This window comes from Tachyglossus aculeatus, chromosome 1, assembly GCF_015852505.1.
Source record: "Tachyglossus aculeatus isolate mTacAcu1 chromosome 1, mTacAcu1.pri, whole genome shotgun sequence".
NCBI classification, from domain to species: domain Eukaryota; kingdom Metazoa; phylum Chordata; class Mammalia; order Monotremata; family Tachyglossidae; genus Tachyglossus; species Tachyglossus aculeatus.
The window spans coordinates 127,713,622-127,731,779 of record NC_052066.1 but is presented as its reverse complement, the minus strand read 5'-3'; the positions used below and the strand labels follow the sequence as shown (position 1 = coordinate 127,731,779).

At 40.1% G+C, this 18,158-nt stretch overlaps 1 pseudogene; it reads left to right on the top strand.

Annotated features, from left to right (window-relative positions):
- Nucleotides 1–17,876: 17,876 nt before the first annotated feature.
- The window catches only part of LOC119927254, a 69,082-nt pseudogene continuing 68,800 nt past the window's right edge, over nt 17,877–18,158 (top strand).

Sequence of the window (18,158 nt, the reverse complement as noted above, 5' to 3'; positions counted from 1 at the left end):
TCATATTAATAATTGAATTTGTCCCAGCAGATTAAAAGAAAGTTTCGTAATTGAAAAATAAAGCAATTGTGTAAGTTATGGTGTGTAAAGAGCTCTAAAGAATTTTAACACAGCAATATACTTTGTAATAATGCTGCTCTAAAGGGATAGCCAGAGTTGTGTATTGCAGTAGCATATCATGTTACAGAGTATACCTAATTCTCCCAGGGTATGGTTTCTTGAGAGCACTGGTTACAGTAGTTGCACAAGAGCTTATGGTCTGGAGTATGGAAGTAGTTGTCCTTGCCAATACTTCAAAACACTTTAGTGTCAGTCCAAGTCATTTGAAATTAGGAATATGACTGTTGATTAAAGGCAGACTTTCCTAGGTTTAAAAAAAAAAGGAAAGAGAAGAGAAGAAAGAAGTAAATAGGAGCCCCATATGGGGCTAGTAATCTAAAAATGAGGGATAACAGATATTGAATCCCCATTTTAATGATTGGGAAACTGAGACACAGAGAAGTTAAATGACTTGCCCAGGGCCTAATGGCAGGCCAATAGCAGGGTCAGGATTAGAACCCAAGTCCTCTAACTGACAAGCTCATTCTCTTTTTGCTAGGCTTCATTACTTTACTATGCTTTTCAAATCCTGAACAATGTGGGTAATGGACAACAGATTGTATTAATGATTATCTCCTCAAAGCATCCCGGTTATCTCCTCTAAGTATATATAATTTTCTGTTTGAAATAAATACTCTTGAAGTAACTAACACCTAACCCGTTGGTCAATTTCAAACAGATCAAAAACTCAAAGGGCAATAAAGCTTAAATAACTGAATAATGAATAATGCCAATAGGATTTGCTCTTATTTATTCTATCCAAAAGTAATGTTGATTTTTAGAAGTAAGGATTGACTATCCTAATTGTTGTTATATTGATCAGAGTAATTTTCCAACTTCATTTCCCTCTAGCCCTCTTTCTGTTGTATTAACTTTCCCTTCGTTCATTCTCTCTGCCACTTTTCCTATTACTCTACCCCTCTAGTTTATTGCTGCTGATTGTACTTTGAGAATACACATAATTAGAAAGATCTATGACTTTCTCCTTGAACCATTCACAGGAAATTGGTATAAATACTTAAAAAACCAAGAATTCAATTTGAAAACTTGTTAATCATATTTTCCCATTTTCAATTGTGGATTAATTCCTTACTTTGGTGATAATTAAGTTCCATCAGATTGCTATTATTGGATTAGAAAACTGTTAGATATGTGAGGATTTTGTCTGACTCGCTTAGGTAACAGTGGATACAAACCCATTTAAAATGCATTTCCAACAATGTTCTAAAACATAGGGTTATTTCTATCCCAGGACCACTAGTGTAAGGGGCAATGAGGTAGAGCATTAAGGAGACTAACTTCACTTTCTCTAATGCTGAATTATGTATTTGTGGTTCTCTATTCACCTCTCAGGGTTACACCTGGAGAGTTTCTAGTACTCTACCAGTCTCAGCTGTGGGAGGGAGAGTCAAGAAGAGGCCTACCCATTCCATTCCATTAGAAAAGTGATGTGGCCCACTGGAAAGAGCACGGGCTTGGGAGTCAGAGATCATGGGTTCTAATCCTGGCTCCTCTACATGTCTGCTTTGTGACCTTGGGTGAGTCACTTAACGTCTCAGTTACCTCATCTGTAAAATGGGGATTAAGACTGTGAGCTCCACGTAGGGCAAGCTGATCACCATGTATCCCTCCGAGAGCTTAGAACAGTGCTTTGCACATAGTAAGTGCTTAACAAATGCCATCATTATTATTCCTAGCTTGGGCAGTGGTTAGCGAGTGGAAGGCAATCTGCTACAGGTCAAGGCTCACCTGTGCTAGTCAGCAGTGACAATGGAGAGAGTTGAGGGTAGAGACTCAGGTTTACTGCGCAAAAGGAGGCAATGGTAAACCACTTCCATATTTTCACCAAGAAAACTCTATGGTACACTACCAGAACGATTGCAGATGGAGGTAGGGCGTTCTGGGAGAAATGTGTCCATGGCGTTGCCATTGGTCAGACACGACTCAACAGCATAAGACAACAACAGCTTCCCTACTGAATAAAGTTTATTCCCTATGAGCGTTGCATACTATGTCAAGCACCAAATAACCAAATAACAAGTCTGAATAGACCCCATAGGAATAGCGGGAAAAAAGAGTAATTTGGGATTCAGTATTAAAACAACTATTTATTATTATTATTACTATTATTCAAGACTATTGAACGCACACCCATGAGTTATATAAAACATTACCCAAATGAAATATTATACTATGAAGTCTTCATTAAAGAAAAAGTGTTACAATATTTTAGGAGAGCTAAAGTAGTAACTGTAACAAAAATCATCAATTTTTATGGTGAGCTTTATATATTTTTATAATTCAATTACAATACACAGTTTAAATCAACATTGAGGGATACTTAAAAACAATATAATCAGAGTTTATACTCATTAATATCATTTTTAATACCACAGTAATTGGTTAGATTGCTCCCAAATGACCTATACAAAGCAATTAAAAGAAAACCTATTTTCATTTTGCAATATAATTAATATACACTTTTGTACATTTTGATCATTAGCAAAACTTAATAGTGAAAATAACACTAATCCCACGCTATTTAGACCTGACAACTAATTTTGTACTTTTACTTTCTTTTACTTCCAATATTATAACAATTATTTAAAATGGTTTATGTTATCTAGTTTCTCTATCAATAATGAACTTCATTTAATTACTGCAGATATTTTCTATTTTGTTTTCTGATTCAAGAAATTTTTATTTTGTTATAAATAATTATAATCCAATTTTACATGGCAGGGCCACATAACTGCTGTGTGACCTTAGGCAGTTCACTTAAATTAGATAATTTAACTGTACCCCAGTTCTCTCATCTGCAAAATGAGGATTCAATACCTGTTCCCATCCTACTTAGTTATGGGACCTAATTGTCTTATATCGTACAGAGCTTGACACATTGTTAGTGCTTAATGGTTACCAAAATTATTATTAATTATTATTATTAATTATTTGTACTACTATTCTCTATTCTCTATTCTCCACACCCATTCCCTTAGAAAACTTATTCATTCCCACAAATTCAATTGCCACCTCTATGCATGGGATTCTCAAATCTACCTCTTTAGCCCTGACCTCTCCCCATCTGCAGTCTCACTTTTCCTCTTGCCTTCAGGACATCCCTTACTTGGATGTTCCACTGACACCTCAAATTTAAAATGTCCAAAAGATAACTTCTCTTCTCACCCAACCCCTGTCCTTCCACTGACTTTCCCAACATGTAGACAGCACCACCATCCTCCCTATGTCACAAGCCTGTAACCCTGGAATTATTCTCCATTCATCTTTTGTTCAGTCCACATATTCTACCTGTCTACTGACTCTGGTATATTTTTATATTGTACTCTCCCAAGAGCTTAATACAGTGCTCTGTACACACTGAGCATTCAATAAAAACGATGGATTGATTGATATTCAATTTATCAGCAAATCCCATGAGTTCTACCTTCACATCTTAAAATTCACCCTTTTCTTTCCATCCAAATTGTGACCATGATCCAAGCACTAATCTTCCCTTAAGTACTGCATTAGTCTTTCATTTATTCATTCATTCATTCATTCAAGCATATTTATTGAATGCTTACTGTGTGCAGAGCACTGTACTAAGCGCTTGGGAAGTACAAGTTGGTGACATATAGAGATGGTCCCTACCCAACAACGGGCTCACAGTCTAGAAGGGGGAGACAGACAACAAAACAAAACATGTGGACAGGTGTCAAGTCATCAGAATAAATAGAATTAAAGCTAAATGCACATCATTAACAAAATAAATAGAGTAATAAATCTGTACAAACATATATACAGGTTTATATATGTTTGGAAGGAGGTAGGGTGGGGGGATGGGGAGGGAGAGAGGAAAAAGGGGGCTCAGTCTGGGAAGGCCTCCTGGAAGAGGTGAGCTCTCAGTAGGGCTTTGAAGGGAGGAAGAGAGCTAGCTTGGCATCAGATGTGTGGAGGGAGGGCATTCCGGGCCAGGGGGAGGACGTGGGTAGGGGGTTGACGGCAGAACAGGCAAGAACGAGGTACAGTGAGGAGGTTAGCGGCAGAGGAGTGGAGGGTGAGGGCTGGGCTGGAGAACGAGAGAAGGGAGGTGTGGTAGGAGGGGACAAGGTGATGGACAGCCTTGAAGCCGAGAGTGAGGAGTTTTTGCTATGTGCATAGGTTAACAGGTAGCCACTGGAGATTTTTGAAAAGGGGAGTAACATGCCCAAAGCATTTCTGCACAAAGATTAACCGGGTAGCAGCGTGAAATATAGCCTGAAGTGGGGAGAGGCAGGAGAACGGGAGATCAGAGAGGAGGCTGATGCAGTAATCCAGTCGGGATAAAATGAGAGATTGAACCAGCAAAGTAGCAGTTTAGATGGAGAGGCCCATGTAAACTGTTCCTGTATCCAACCTGACTAACTTGTATCTACCCCAGTGCTAAGAACAGTGCTTGGCACATAGTAAGTGAGAAGCAGCATGGCTCAGTGGAAAGAGCACGGGCTTTGGAGTCAGAGGTCATGGGTTCAAATCCTGACTCCGCCAATTGTCAGCTGTGTGATGTTGGGCAACTCACTTAACTTCTCTGTGCCTCAGTTACCTCATCTGTAAAATGGGGGTGAAGACTGTGAGCCCCCCATGGGACAACCTGATCACCTTGTAACCTCCCCAGTTCTCTCCATATAGTAAGCGCTTAACAAATACCATCATTATTATTACCAAGTACCATAATCATTATTATTATTATTAATAATAATAATAATGGCATCTATTAAGCACTTACTATGTGCAAAGCACTATTATCACTATTATTCCCTTCCACCTATATCTCCCTACTCCAATCCATATTAAACTTCATTGTCTGGAATATTTTTCCTAAAAAAGAGTTCAGTTCACATCCCCCACTCTTCAAAAACCTCCAGTAGTTGGCCACCCACCTCCACATCAAGGAAAGGTCTGTACCATCAGTTTTAAATAACCCAATTAGCTTCCTCCTCCTACCTTCCCTCACTGATTTCCTGCTATAAGCCAACTTACTCACTTCTCTCATCCAATGCCAATCACTGTGCCTTCTTGTCTATCTCATCACCCATCCCTGGCTCACAATTTCCCTCTGGCCTAGAACTTCCCCTTCATATTTGACATATCACCCGTCTCAACACCTTCAAAGCCCTATTAAAATTGCATCTTCTGTAAGAGGCTTTCCCAGAATAATCCCTCATTTTGCCTACTTCCTCTCCCTTTCTGCTTCACCTATGCACTTAATAATAATAATGATAATAATTTTGGAATTTGTTAAGTACTTATAATGTGCCAGGCACTGTTTGATCCACTGGAGTGGATACTAGCAAATCATATTGGGCACAGTCCCTTTCCCATGTAAGGATCACAGTCTCAATCCCCATTTTACAGATGAGATAACTGAGACCCAGAGAAATGATTTTACCAAGGTCACACAGCAGATAAGTGGCAGAACTGGGATTAGAACCCATGACCTTCTGACTTCTAGGCCCATGCTCTATACAAAATGCCATGCTGCTTCTCCCTAACCTAATATTCACTCCACCCTGAGCCCTACAGCACCTATTATATATTATGTAATATAATATAATTATATATAATTATATATATTATATATTATATATATACAGTGCTCTGCACACAGTAAGTGCTCAATAAATACGATTGATGATATATATAGAGAGATTATTTTAATGTTGGTCTCCTCTTTGTACTATAAACTCCTTGCTGGCAGAAAAAGTGTCAATCAACTCTATTGTGCTGTACTCTCACAAGCGCTTGGTTAATCAGGACACACAGCAAATCTTTAATAAATACCACTGATTGATTGATTAATTAAATATTTTTAAGCATAATAATAATAAAAATAATGATGGCATTTATTAAGCGCTTACTATATGCAAAGTACTGTTCTAAGTGCTGGGGAGGTTACAAGGTGATCAGGTTGTCCCACGGGGGGCTCACAGTCTTAATCCCCATTTTACAGATGAGGTAAATGAGGCACAGAGAAGTTAAGTGACTTGCCCAAAGTCACACAGCTGACAATTGGCGGAGCCGGAATTTGAACCCATGACCACTGACTCCAAAGCCCATGCTCTTTCCACTGAGCCACACTGCTTCATAGTAGCATAGTACTATGAAGCATAGTAGCATAGTAACATTTGAGTAAAGTTACTTATATCAATGTCTGTCTCCCCCTCTAGACTGTAAGCTTGTTGTGTGTAGGGTATGTGTCTATTATTATATTGTACTCTTTCAAGATCTTAGTACAGTGCTCTGCACACAGTTAGCATTCAATAAATATGATTGAATGAATGAGTATACTTGTTCTATTCTCTTCTATTCAATCATATTTATTGAGTGCTTATTGTGTGCAAAGCACTGTATCATCAATTGTATTTATTGAGCGCTTACTGTGTGCAGAGCACTGTACTAAGCGCTTGGGAGAACACAATATAACAACAAACAGACACATTCCCTACCCACATGAGCTCACAGTCAGACGGGGAGCTATACATTAATATGAAATAAATAAATAGTTAAATACATTACCGATATATACAGAAATATACATATGTGCTTTGGGGATGGGAGGGAGGATGAATGAAAAAGCAAGTATGAGAGGTGCAGAAAGGAGTGGGAGAAGAGGACAGGAGGGCTTAGTCAGGGAAAGCTTCTTGGATGGGCAACCACTGGAGTTTCTGGAGGAGTGGGGAAATGTCCGAATATGTTTGAAGGAAAATGATTCAGGCATCAGAATGGAGTATTGCCTGGAGTGGGGAGAGGCAGGAGGCAGGGAAGTCAGCAAGGAAGCTCTTACAATAATCAAGGCGGCATAGGATAAGTACTTGCATTAATGTGGTGTCAGTTTAAACAGGAAGGAAGGGGTGGATTTTGGCGATGTTGTGAAGGTAGAACTGACAGGATTTAGGGATGGCTCGACTTTGTGGGTGGAATGAGGAAGAGGAGTTAAGGATAGTGCCAAGGTTATGGACTTGTGAGACAAGAAGGATGGTGGTGCCATCAACAGTGATGGGAAAGTGAGCGGGAGGACAGTGTTAGGATGGGAAATTCAACTGAGAAGTCTTAAATATGTTTCTTTATTGGGCAGAGAACATGCCCACCAACTATGTTGTACTCCTCCAAGTACTTAGTACAGTGCTTTCCACACAGTAAGCACTCAATTAATACCACTGATTGATTGATTTGAGAATTGCCATTTTTTTTCCAGGTCCTTCTCTGAATTGCAAACTAAAAACACTGGAGCACTTGAATTCTTTAAAATGAGGTCAAAGTGTTAGGATTTTAAAAGTAATTATTATCATTACAGAGAGATGTTAAGTTAGTTATCAACTAAATGTTAATGTGAAGCAGCATGGTTTAGTGGATAGAGCATAGGCCTGTGAGTCAGAAGATCATGGGTTCTATTCCTGGCTCCATAACATGTGGGCTGGGTGACCTTGGGCAAGTCATTTAGCATCTCTGGGCCTCAGTTACCTCACCTGTAAAATGGGGATGGAGATTGTGAGCTCTATGAGAGACTGGGACTGTGTGCAACCCGATTTGCTTGTATCCACCCCAGAGCTTAGTACAGTGCCTGGCACATAGTTACCATAATTATTAATTATTATTATTATTAGTCAAATATTTTCATACAGGGTTTTCCTAAATGCTAGTTTTCCTAGATGGTCATATAAGTAGGGCCCAAAAAATGAAGTTGAGAAGTGTGAGAATGTTTGGTTGATTCAACCAAAAAACAAATGAATCACTTTTGCTTCAATAATTGTGAAACTTAATGGCCAGTGATGTTAGGGAGGCTGATATTTGAGACTGTGGGGCATGTGCCAATATATATGAAGTTAGGGGTGTCAAATTGCATGTGTGGGATAAAACAAGAAGGGACAGGAGGATGAAGTGGAGCAATTATGGACAGCGACACTGTAGTGAGTGGAGCGAAACAAAAACATTTTACATCAGAAAGTCTAAGCATTTTAAGTGGCTAGTAGCAGCTAGAGCTTAGAGACTAGAATAATCTAGTAGAACAAGCCTAACTGAAATAATCATAGTTAAGACATTTGTCTATCTTTCTAAAATTCTTCAGGACTTTCCTACAAAAATCTGATTCTCCTCATATAAGTGCTGGGTTGTATGCAAGTCAATCAGGTCAGACGCAGTCCCTGTCCCACATGGGGCTCACACTCTAGGTAAGAAGAAGAGCAGGCATGGAATCCCTATTTTACAGATGAGGAAACCAAGGCACAGATAAATTGTTACCAAATGTCAGACAACAGGTGACTGGTAGAGCCGTAACTGGCAGAGTCAAGGTTGGAACACAAGTCCTCTGATTCCCAGGCTCATGTTCTCTCCTACGCCATGGTGCACCACTAGCCTTGTCTCTGTACCCATTCCAAAAACCATAACATCATCATATAAGCCCATTGTACCTCATTAAATTCCTAAATATGGCACAGGCCATTTACAGTTCAGTATGTAGACTATCACTGTAAATCCAGATTATGTCAAAGATAATGTCAAAGGCCTTTTTATTTTTTGTTCTTCTGATTGTGGAGTTGTATTTATAAGATGGTGTTCAAGTGACCCCGAGATGACTACCAAACTGCAATTGAAAGTTAAGAAAAATATAAATGACTAAGTTGCAGAGTCTGCCATTGAGGAATATGCTAGCCCCAGCCCCCATGCTATATGGTCAGGCTCAGGATCTATGGTGCCATTGCTCCAAGACTGGGACATCCTATCCCCCATCCCCTCATCTTCCTACCCCGAAAGCTTTGAGGTGAGCTTTGTCTGAAGTGATGAACGATGACCAAGGATCTGACTCTTCTTTATTCCATTGAATTATCTTTATGTTGTTGATATTTTCTGATTGTTAAATATATTATCATACTTTATTAATGCTTTGATTATATTCTGGATGTTCTATTTATCTGTCATCATTGCTTTAGATTTGTTTCCTTTAACTCTGTCTTGGTTACTTTCTGTGTTTTCTCCCCAGCTCTCAGTGCAGTGTTTCTCACATAGCAAGTGCTTAATAAATAAGGTTTGGAGCATAAATTATCATGGAAAAATATTAATTTGAACAGAGCCAATTATTAATTGTTCAGCTTTATTTGACCAGTTTCACTATATACCAGATATATCATACAAATAAAAATTCTTACCAAAGAATAACCAAAATGACAACATGGATATTCTTAAATGTTTTTGGCCTTCTTTTATATTTCCTTCCATTATTCCCTAAATGCTTTTAGGTGATGGGCACAGTGAATGAAACTTTTTACCCATTTAGAATATTTGTTAATAATAATGATGGCATTTGTTAAGCGCTTACTATGTGCAAAGCACTGTTCTAAGCACTGGGTAGTTTACAAGGTGATCAGGTTGTCCCACGGGGGGCTCACTGTCTTAATCCCCATTTTACAGATGATGTAACCAAGGCACAGAGAAGTTAAGTGACTTGCCCAAAGTCACACAGCGGACAAGCGGTGGAGGAGGTATTTGAACCAATGACCTCTGACTCCCAAGCCTGGGCTCTTTCCACTGAGCCATGCTTGCTTCTCTGTTAATATATTTTAGGTGTAATTCCTTGACACATATCTCACTATTTTTCTCAAAGATTGGTATCATATTATTTATTTACATGTTGAGCTGGAAAGTATTTCTACATCCATTACATGAATAGACTCAATCTTTTTTCATTCATTTTCATTAACTAAAATGAAACAGCCAAAAGGTTTTTGCTGAAAAGGACTCTGATTAATGCATATATTTTGAAAAATATGGCTTAGTGAACAATATTTCATAAAGGTTTTATGGCCTTGGCAGCTCTCTCTGCCATTGATTCTATATCAAAAGTCCAAAGCAATTGAAAATTACTTCTTCCAATTACAGTGCTAAGTATATTCGTCCTTATCCCTTGCTTTTTCAGTTGATGGGTGACAGTTCACCATAAAATATATGAAATAGATCATGGGAAATAAGAGGGATAGGATATAATTCCAAAATATCCTTGTTTCATCCAATAGCTAAATATTATAGTTAACCGGATGCAGGAGGATCCTTATTACACCTGTTGCTATCCCTTTGGCACAGACAAATCCGGTTGATTTTTTATTTTTCAGTACAATTAGGCCCTAGGTAAGTTTCAGGACTTTCTGTGATAGAAGTAAAGTTTTGAAGCTTAGTTAAACCTCAGTAATTAAGCTTCATACAAGAAGAGCTCCATAAATATGATGGAATGAATTAATCAGTCAATAGCATTTATTGAGCACCTACTATGTGCAAGGAACTGAGGAGTGGAGAAGAAGTGTGGTTCAGTGGAAAGAGCATAGGATTGGGAGTCAGAGGTTGTGGATTCTAATCCTGCTTTGGCTACTTGTCAGCTATGTGACTTTGGGCAAGTTACTTAACTTCTCTGTGACTCAGTTATGTCATCTGTAAAATGGGGATGAAGCCCATGAGCCCCAAGTGGGACAACCTGATTACCTTGTATCTACCCCAGAGCTTAGAAGAGTGCCCTGCCATTTGTCAGCTGTGTGACTTTGGGCAAGTCACTTAACTTCTCTGTGCCTCAGTTACCTCCAGTAAATTGGGGATCAAGACTGTGAGCCCCATGTGGGACAACCTGATTACCTTATATCACCCCAGCGCTTAGAACAGTGCTTGGCACATAGTAAGTGCTTAACACATACCATATTATTATTATTATTATTATTATTATTATTATTATTAAGTTTATCCTTTCTTGCCTTCTCTGCCCGCTCCTCTGCCCAGCAAACTATTTCTCTTCCCTTATTGACTCCCATCCCCTTTACCCTCATCAGTAGTTCTGGACATTTAACTACCTCCTCAGGCCCTCTTTTCCTCCCCAACCCCCAGTCCTCACCCCCTCAAAGATCTGGACAACTACTTTATTAGGAAAATCAACACAATCAGGTCTGAGCTCCCTAAAGTCATCTCTCCACCTCCTCCATCTCCCCTCTTTGTGACCTCCTCTTCTACCTTTCCATCCTCCCCAGCAGTATCTTCAGGGGAGATCTCCTCCCTGCTCTCAGGTGCCAGCCCCCTCACATGCACTTCAGAACCGTTTCCTTCCACCTTATATAAACTCTTGCCCCTTCCCTCCTCCCCTCATTAACTTCCATCTTTAACTGCTCACTCTCCAATGGCTTCTTCCCCTGTGCCTTCAAACATGCCCATGTCTCCCCCTCCTAAAAAAACTCCCCTTGATCCCAAAGCCCCCTCCAATTATCGCCCCATCTCCTCCTCCTCCATCTCCATCCCCATCTCCTCCAGGACTTCCTTTCTAAAGTCCTGGAGCGAGGCATCTACACTCACTGCCTCGAATTCCTCTCCTCCAACTTTCTCCTGGATAGCCTACAATCTGCCTTCTGTCCCCTCCACTCCTCTGAAACTGCCCTCTCAAAGGTCACCAATGACCTCCTTTTTGCCAAATTCAATGATTGCTACTCTATCCTAACCCTTGACCTCTCAGCTGCCTTTAACACTGTCAACTATCCCCTTTTCCTCAACACATTATCAAACTTTGGCTTCACTGACTCCGTCCTCTCCTAGTCTCCTCTTATCTTTCTGGCTGTTCATTCTCAGTCTCCTTCGTAGGCTCCTCCTCCTCCTTCCATCCCCTAACTGTGAGGGTTCCTCAAGGGTCAGTTCTTGGTCCCCTTCTGTTCTCCATCTATACACACTCCCTTGGTGAACACACTCACTCTCACGGCTTCAACTGTCACCTCTATGCAGTTGATACCCAAATCTGAGAAGCAGCCTGGTTCAGGGGAGAGAGCACGGGCTTTTGAGCCAGAGGTCATGCGTTCAAATCCCAGCTCCACCAATTATCGCTGTGTGGCTTTGGGAAAGTCACTTAACTTCTCTGTGCCTCAGTTACCTCATCTGTAAAATGGGGATTAAGACTGTGAACCCCCGTGGGACAACCTGATCACCTTGTAACTTCCCCAGTGCTTAGGACAGTGTTTTGCACATAGTAAATGCTTAACAAATGCCATTATTATTACCTATAATTCCTCCCCTGTTCTCTCTCTCCTTCCCTCCAGGTTCGCATCTCCTCCTGCCTTCAGGACATCTCCACCTGGATGTCCTTCTGCAACCTAAAACTCAACATGTCCAAGACAGAACTCCTTATCTTCCCCCCAAATCCTGTCCTCTCCCTGACTTTACCATCACTGTGGACAGCACTACCATCCTTCCCATCTCACAAGCCCACAACCTTGGTGTCATCCTTGACGTGGCTCTCATTCATCCCACTTATCCAATCTGTCACCAAAACCTGCCGGTTTCACCTTCACAACATCGCCAAGATCCTCCCTTTCCTCTCCATCCAAACTGCTACCACATTAGTACAGTCACTCATCCTATCCCTACTTATAGTCTATATGTTATTTTGTTGCTTCATTCATTTTCCTACAAAAATGTTCAGTGTACGCTTCCTCATTCCTTAAGAATTTCCAATGGTGACCAACCCACCACAACAGAAACTCCTTACTATCATCTTTAAGACACATAATCAGCTTGTCCCATCCTACCTCACCACCCTCATCTTCTACAGCAGCCCAGCCCTCACACTTTGCTCTTCTAAAGCCAATTTACTTACTATATCTCAATCTCATCTATCCCACTGCCAACCTTTCGCCCACATCCTGCCTCTGGCTTCCCTCTTCACATTCATCAGCTGATCCCTCCACCCATCTTCAAAACATTTATAAAAGCATATTTCATCCAAGAGTACTTCCCTAAGTCCTCATTTCCTCCTTTCCCACTACCTTCTGTTTCACCTTTGAGTCATAACCTTTATTCACACCTCCCCCATCCCACAGCACTTATGTACATATCCATAAATTTATTCATATTAATGTCTGTCATCCTCTGGACTGTAAAATTCCTGTAGGCAAGAAATGTCTGTACCAACGTTGTTATATTGTACTCTCTCAAGCATTTAATACAGTGCTCTGTAAACAGTAAGTGCTCAGCAAATATGATAGATCCTCATAGATATGGTGGTTGAAGCATGGGAACAAGTGGGTTCTCCAAGGTGTTGCTGGAGACTAGAAGGGGATCCTGAACTGAGCTTTGAGGGTGATAATGCCTCATAGACAGGCACACACAAGGGGAGAGGGATTTATTTTTTGAAACAGGCACTCTTCAGGACAGGAAAAAGATAAATGTCAGAATGTGCTAAAGCAACAGAACCAGCTTGCACCTGAAGAGGGGATTTTCTTTGCAGAGATATGCAAACCTTGGGTTTAGAAGAGGAAAATAGTCAAAACATGATAATGCAGCAGAGGGAATTTTCTTTGAAATAGAGTCTCTCTAGACAAGGGAAAGAGGGGAAATTAGTACAATGAGTGCCTATTGCAAGCACATTTGAGAAAGTGCATTAGAAGTGAGAGATGCAGTTTCAAGTGTGCTCTTAATGCTTCCTCTCTTGTCTCCTTCTTTCTAGATTTAATTTTTTCTACTTCATGAGATAGCTCCACCTCTGCATTTTGTTGTGACAAATATGCAAAAGTGGGACAATTGGATGTGTAACTGTAGGACTGCACTGTCTCTCATGTGTAGAAACTAAATTCAACCCAGGAAGTTGAATATAAAGAGGCTATCTTACTAGCCCCCTCTCAAGATCACACTTGGAGAGTTTCCAGTACTCTACCAGTCTCAGCTAAGAAAGGGAGAGTCAAGCAGAGGCCAACCTAATCTATTTCTAGCTTGGACAGTAGCTAGCAAGTGGAAGATCATCTGCTACAAGTCAAAACTCACCTGTACTGGGCAGCAGCAGCATGGGCAAGATTAGAGTGTGGAGGCTCAAGTTTACTATTCAGAAGAAGGCAATGGTAAACCACTTCCATAGTTTTACCAAGAAAGCTGTATGGATTCACTACCAGAACGATTGCACATGGAGGTTGTGTGTTCTGGGAGAGATGTGTCCATGGAGTCACTATGGGTTTGGAGACGACTTGACAGCATAAAAAAAGACAAGACCTTATTAGGACAACACTGCAAATACCTTTCAGTGGGTGATTAAATATCAATTTTTATGTTCCTGCAACACTAAAGGGATATTTTTCATTTTAGCTTAAAATGAGCTGTCATGCTGTGCATGAACTCATCCCTTCAGTCAATTGATTCCATAATGATATTGATTCTGATCATCATCAAACCCAGTGCATTTTTCTGGCCTTTCACTGAAGTCTGGAAGACATTTTTTCCTGTAGATAGGATGCCTCAGGGCACCACAAGGGATCAGAACTGGGTCAGTGATGATTTTATGGTAAATGTTAGACATGAGCCCTGATTTTTTGGATCTCGTTGTGGCTCCTATCTTTAATGTTTAGGAGCATCGGTGACTGCATGATTCCCATACATAAATTCATTATAGTTCTGTGCCCCTGGCAATTTATTGAAGTACACTTTTGCTCCTAGATAGAAGTTAGTTGAACTTTTTCTGAATTTATATGTTAAGTTCCTGAAAGTTGTTTTTCACACAAAGAAGATATTTTACTGCTATAACTGTCCAGGTCAATGACTTTCATTTTATTTGAACTATTACTATATGTCAAAGAACTTTAACTCCAATGGAGTGACATTTCTGACCCAAAATCGAGGTTATTGTTATGAAAGAGTTCTAAATTCTGCTGCTGTCACCAAATTTATTGGGATAAAAATATTTTGATTTGTTTACTTTTTTCCTAGGGAATTCAGTTTGACAATTGAGTTTTGGGCAGCTTTTACACTTCAAAAACATTTTTATTAAAAGTTTTGTTTTGCATTTATTTAAAGCATCATCTAAAATCCTTCAAGTCTATACATTCAGTTGATGACTTCATGCAAAGATGGCTATAGCCTTGAACATTATGATTCAATATCATCAACACCAGTAGCTACTACTACCATGAATGTTGGGGACAGAAAGCAAATAACTTCAAAGACATGCAAAAAATACACCAAATTCAATGCACATGGTTATTTCGACATTTGATGGAAGGGAATTTTTGTCAAATATATTTAATCTTTTTTATATTCAGAGCCTATCTCTTCCCTAAAACTTCAGATTAGGAGGGTCATTCTCCTTTCTGCTTTTATCTTAATAGGACAGCTTTGTGAAATAATAATAATAGTAACTGTAGCTTTTGTTAAGTACTGTTGTGTGCTAAGCATGGGGATAGATGCAAAGTGATCAGCTTAGATACAGGTCCTGTCCTACACGGGGCTCACAGTCTAAGGAGAACAAATATTTCATCCCCATTTTTACAGATGAGAAAACTGAAGATCAGAGAAGTTCAGTGACTTGTCCAAGGTCACAGAACAGGCACATAATGGAGCCCAGATTAGAAATCAGATCTCCTTACTCCCAGTCTTGTACTCTTTCTACTAGACTACATTGCTTCTCAGTACATGACCCCTGAATTAAAATCCCTCCTCTTTCAGAAAACCTTTTACAGATTATCTTCTCATCTCCCCACCAAATTCTCCCTCCCTTCTGCATTGTTTATACACCTGGGTCCACACCGCCTAAATATTTTGATACCCCCAGCCTCCAAGGCATTTCTGTACATACCCTTATACAATGTTGCTTCCCCTTTATCTGTAATTTATTTTAATGTCTGTCTCCTCAACTAGGTAATAAACTCCTTGTGGGAAGATATCACAGTACATACCACTGATTGATTGATTAAATCTCATTGCTTCTAATTACTATTTTAATTTTTTGCTATTAATGTCACCATACTTCCCCAAATGTTTAGTACAATGTGTCACACATTGTAGACACTAAGAAAATAATGCTGAATTATTAATTGACTAGGGAGTGATTGAATGCAAGAATAAAATTGATGTGGCAGCCTGTTAGGTGACTCCTAATTGATCTTAAATTCAGGTTCGTAGTGACAATATAATCTCTACAAATTCCCTCATTCTTAATCTGTGTCCCTAACACTTAATCTGTGGTTTAGAGGGGGGTATTGGCTAATCTGTTTTAGCAACATTTAATTCATCACTACCTCATCTAGCTAAGGGAGACCTTAGGCCAAAGAATACAGTTTGGCTTTATCAGGTCCTTCTTTACAATCAAAAAATATTCAGACATATTCTGATAACCATAAACTCCTACTAAATGCATGTTTGCCCACAATTCACCAAGACATGATTAATGGAGGCTTCCAGTTGATGAAGTCAGTAATCAATCAATCATCATTCAATGGTATTTATGCCTTCATTTATTCAATTGCATTTCATTCAATCATATTTATTGAGCACTTACAGTGCACAGAGCACTGTACTAAGCATTTGAAAGAGTACAATCTAACAGTAAATAGATACACTCCCTGCCGGCAATGATCTTACAGTCTACAGGAGGAGACAAATATTAGTATGAATAAATAAATTACATATATGCACAAAAGTGCTGTGGGGCTGGGAGGGGCAATGAATAAAGTCAAGTCGACATGGAAGGAAGTGGGAGAAGAGGAAAGTGGGCTTATTCAGAAAAGGCCTCTTAGAGGAGATATGCCTTCAATAAGCTTTGAAGTCAGATAGAGTAATCCTCTGACAGGTATGAGAAGGGAGGGCATTCCAGGAGGGCATTCCAGGCCAGAGACAGGACAAGGGTGAAAGTTTGGTGGCAAGATAGAGAAGATCAAAGTACAATGAGAGGATCAGCGTGGCTCAGTGGAAAAAGCCGGGCCTGGGAGTAAGAGATCATGGGTTCAAATCCCAGCTCTGCCACATGCCAGCTGTGTGACTTTGGGCAAGTCACTTAACTTCTCTGGGCCTCAGTTTCCTCATCTATAAAATGGGGATTAAGACTGTGAGCCTCACGTGGGACAACCTGATCACCTTGTATCCTCCCCAGTGCTTAGAACAGTGCTTTGCACATAGTAAGTGCTTAACAAATGCCATTATTATTATTATTATTATCAGCATTAGAGGAGTGAAGTGTGTGGGCTGGGTTGTAGTAGGAGAGTAACAAGGAGAGTTAGGAGGGGCAAGGTGATTTAGTGCTTTAAAACTGATGGTGAGAAGTTTTTGTTTGATGCAGAGGTGTATGTACAACCACTGGAGTTTCTTGAGGAGGGAGGAGACATATTCTGAACTTTTTATAGAAAAATAATCCAGGCAGCAGAGTGAGGTTTAGACTGGAGTAGGGAGAGACAGGAGGCTGGAAGGTCTGCAAGGAGGCTGATACAGTAATCAAGGCGGGATAGGATAAGTGATTGGAATAACGTGGTTGTAGTTTGGATGGAGAGGAAAGGGCAGATATTAGTCATGTTGTTAAGGTGGAACCGACAGGATTTATCAATGGATTGAATATGTGGGTTGAATGAAAGAGAGGATTCAAGGATAATATCAAGGTTGTGGGTTTATGAGACAAGAAAGATGGTGCCATCAAAAGTGATTGGGAAGTCAGGAAGAAGGACAGGTTTGGGTGGGAAGATAAGGACTTCTGTTTTGGACATATTAAGCTTGAGGTGATTGGGAAGACACGCAAATAGAGATGTCTTGAAGGCAAGAGGAAATACGAGACTTTAGAGAGGGAGAGAGAGCAGGACTGAAAATGTAGAATTGGGTATCATCTGCATAGAGGCAGTAGTTGAAGCCATGGGAGTAAATGAGTTATCCAAGGGAGTGGGTGTAGATGGATAATAGAAGAGGACCCAGAAAAGAATCTTGAGGGACCCCCGCAGTTAAGGGGTGGGTGACAAAGTAGAAGCCCAAGAAGGAGACTGAGAATGAATGGCCAGAGGGATGAAAGGAGAAAACCAGCAGAGGACAGAGTCAGTGAAGCCAAGGTTGATAAAGTTTCCAGGTAAAGGGGGTGGTCATCAGTTTTGAAGGCAGCTGAGAGGTCAAGGAGGATTAGGATGGATTCCATTGAATTTGGCAAGAAGGAGATCACTGGTGACTTTTGAGAGGGTGGTTTATGTGGAGAGAAGGAGACAGAAGCCAGATTGGAGGAGGGTCAAAGGAGAGAATTGGAAGAGAGAAATTTGAGACAGCAGGTGTAGACAAGT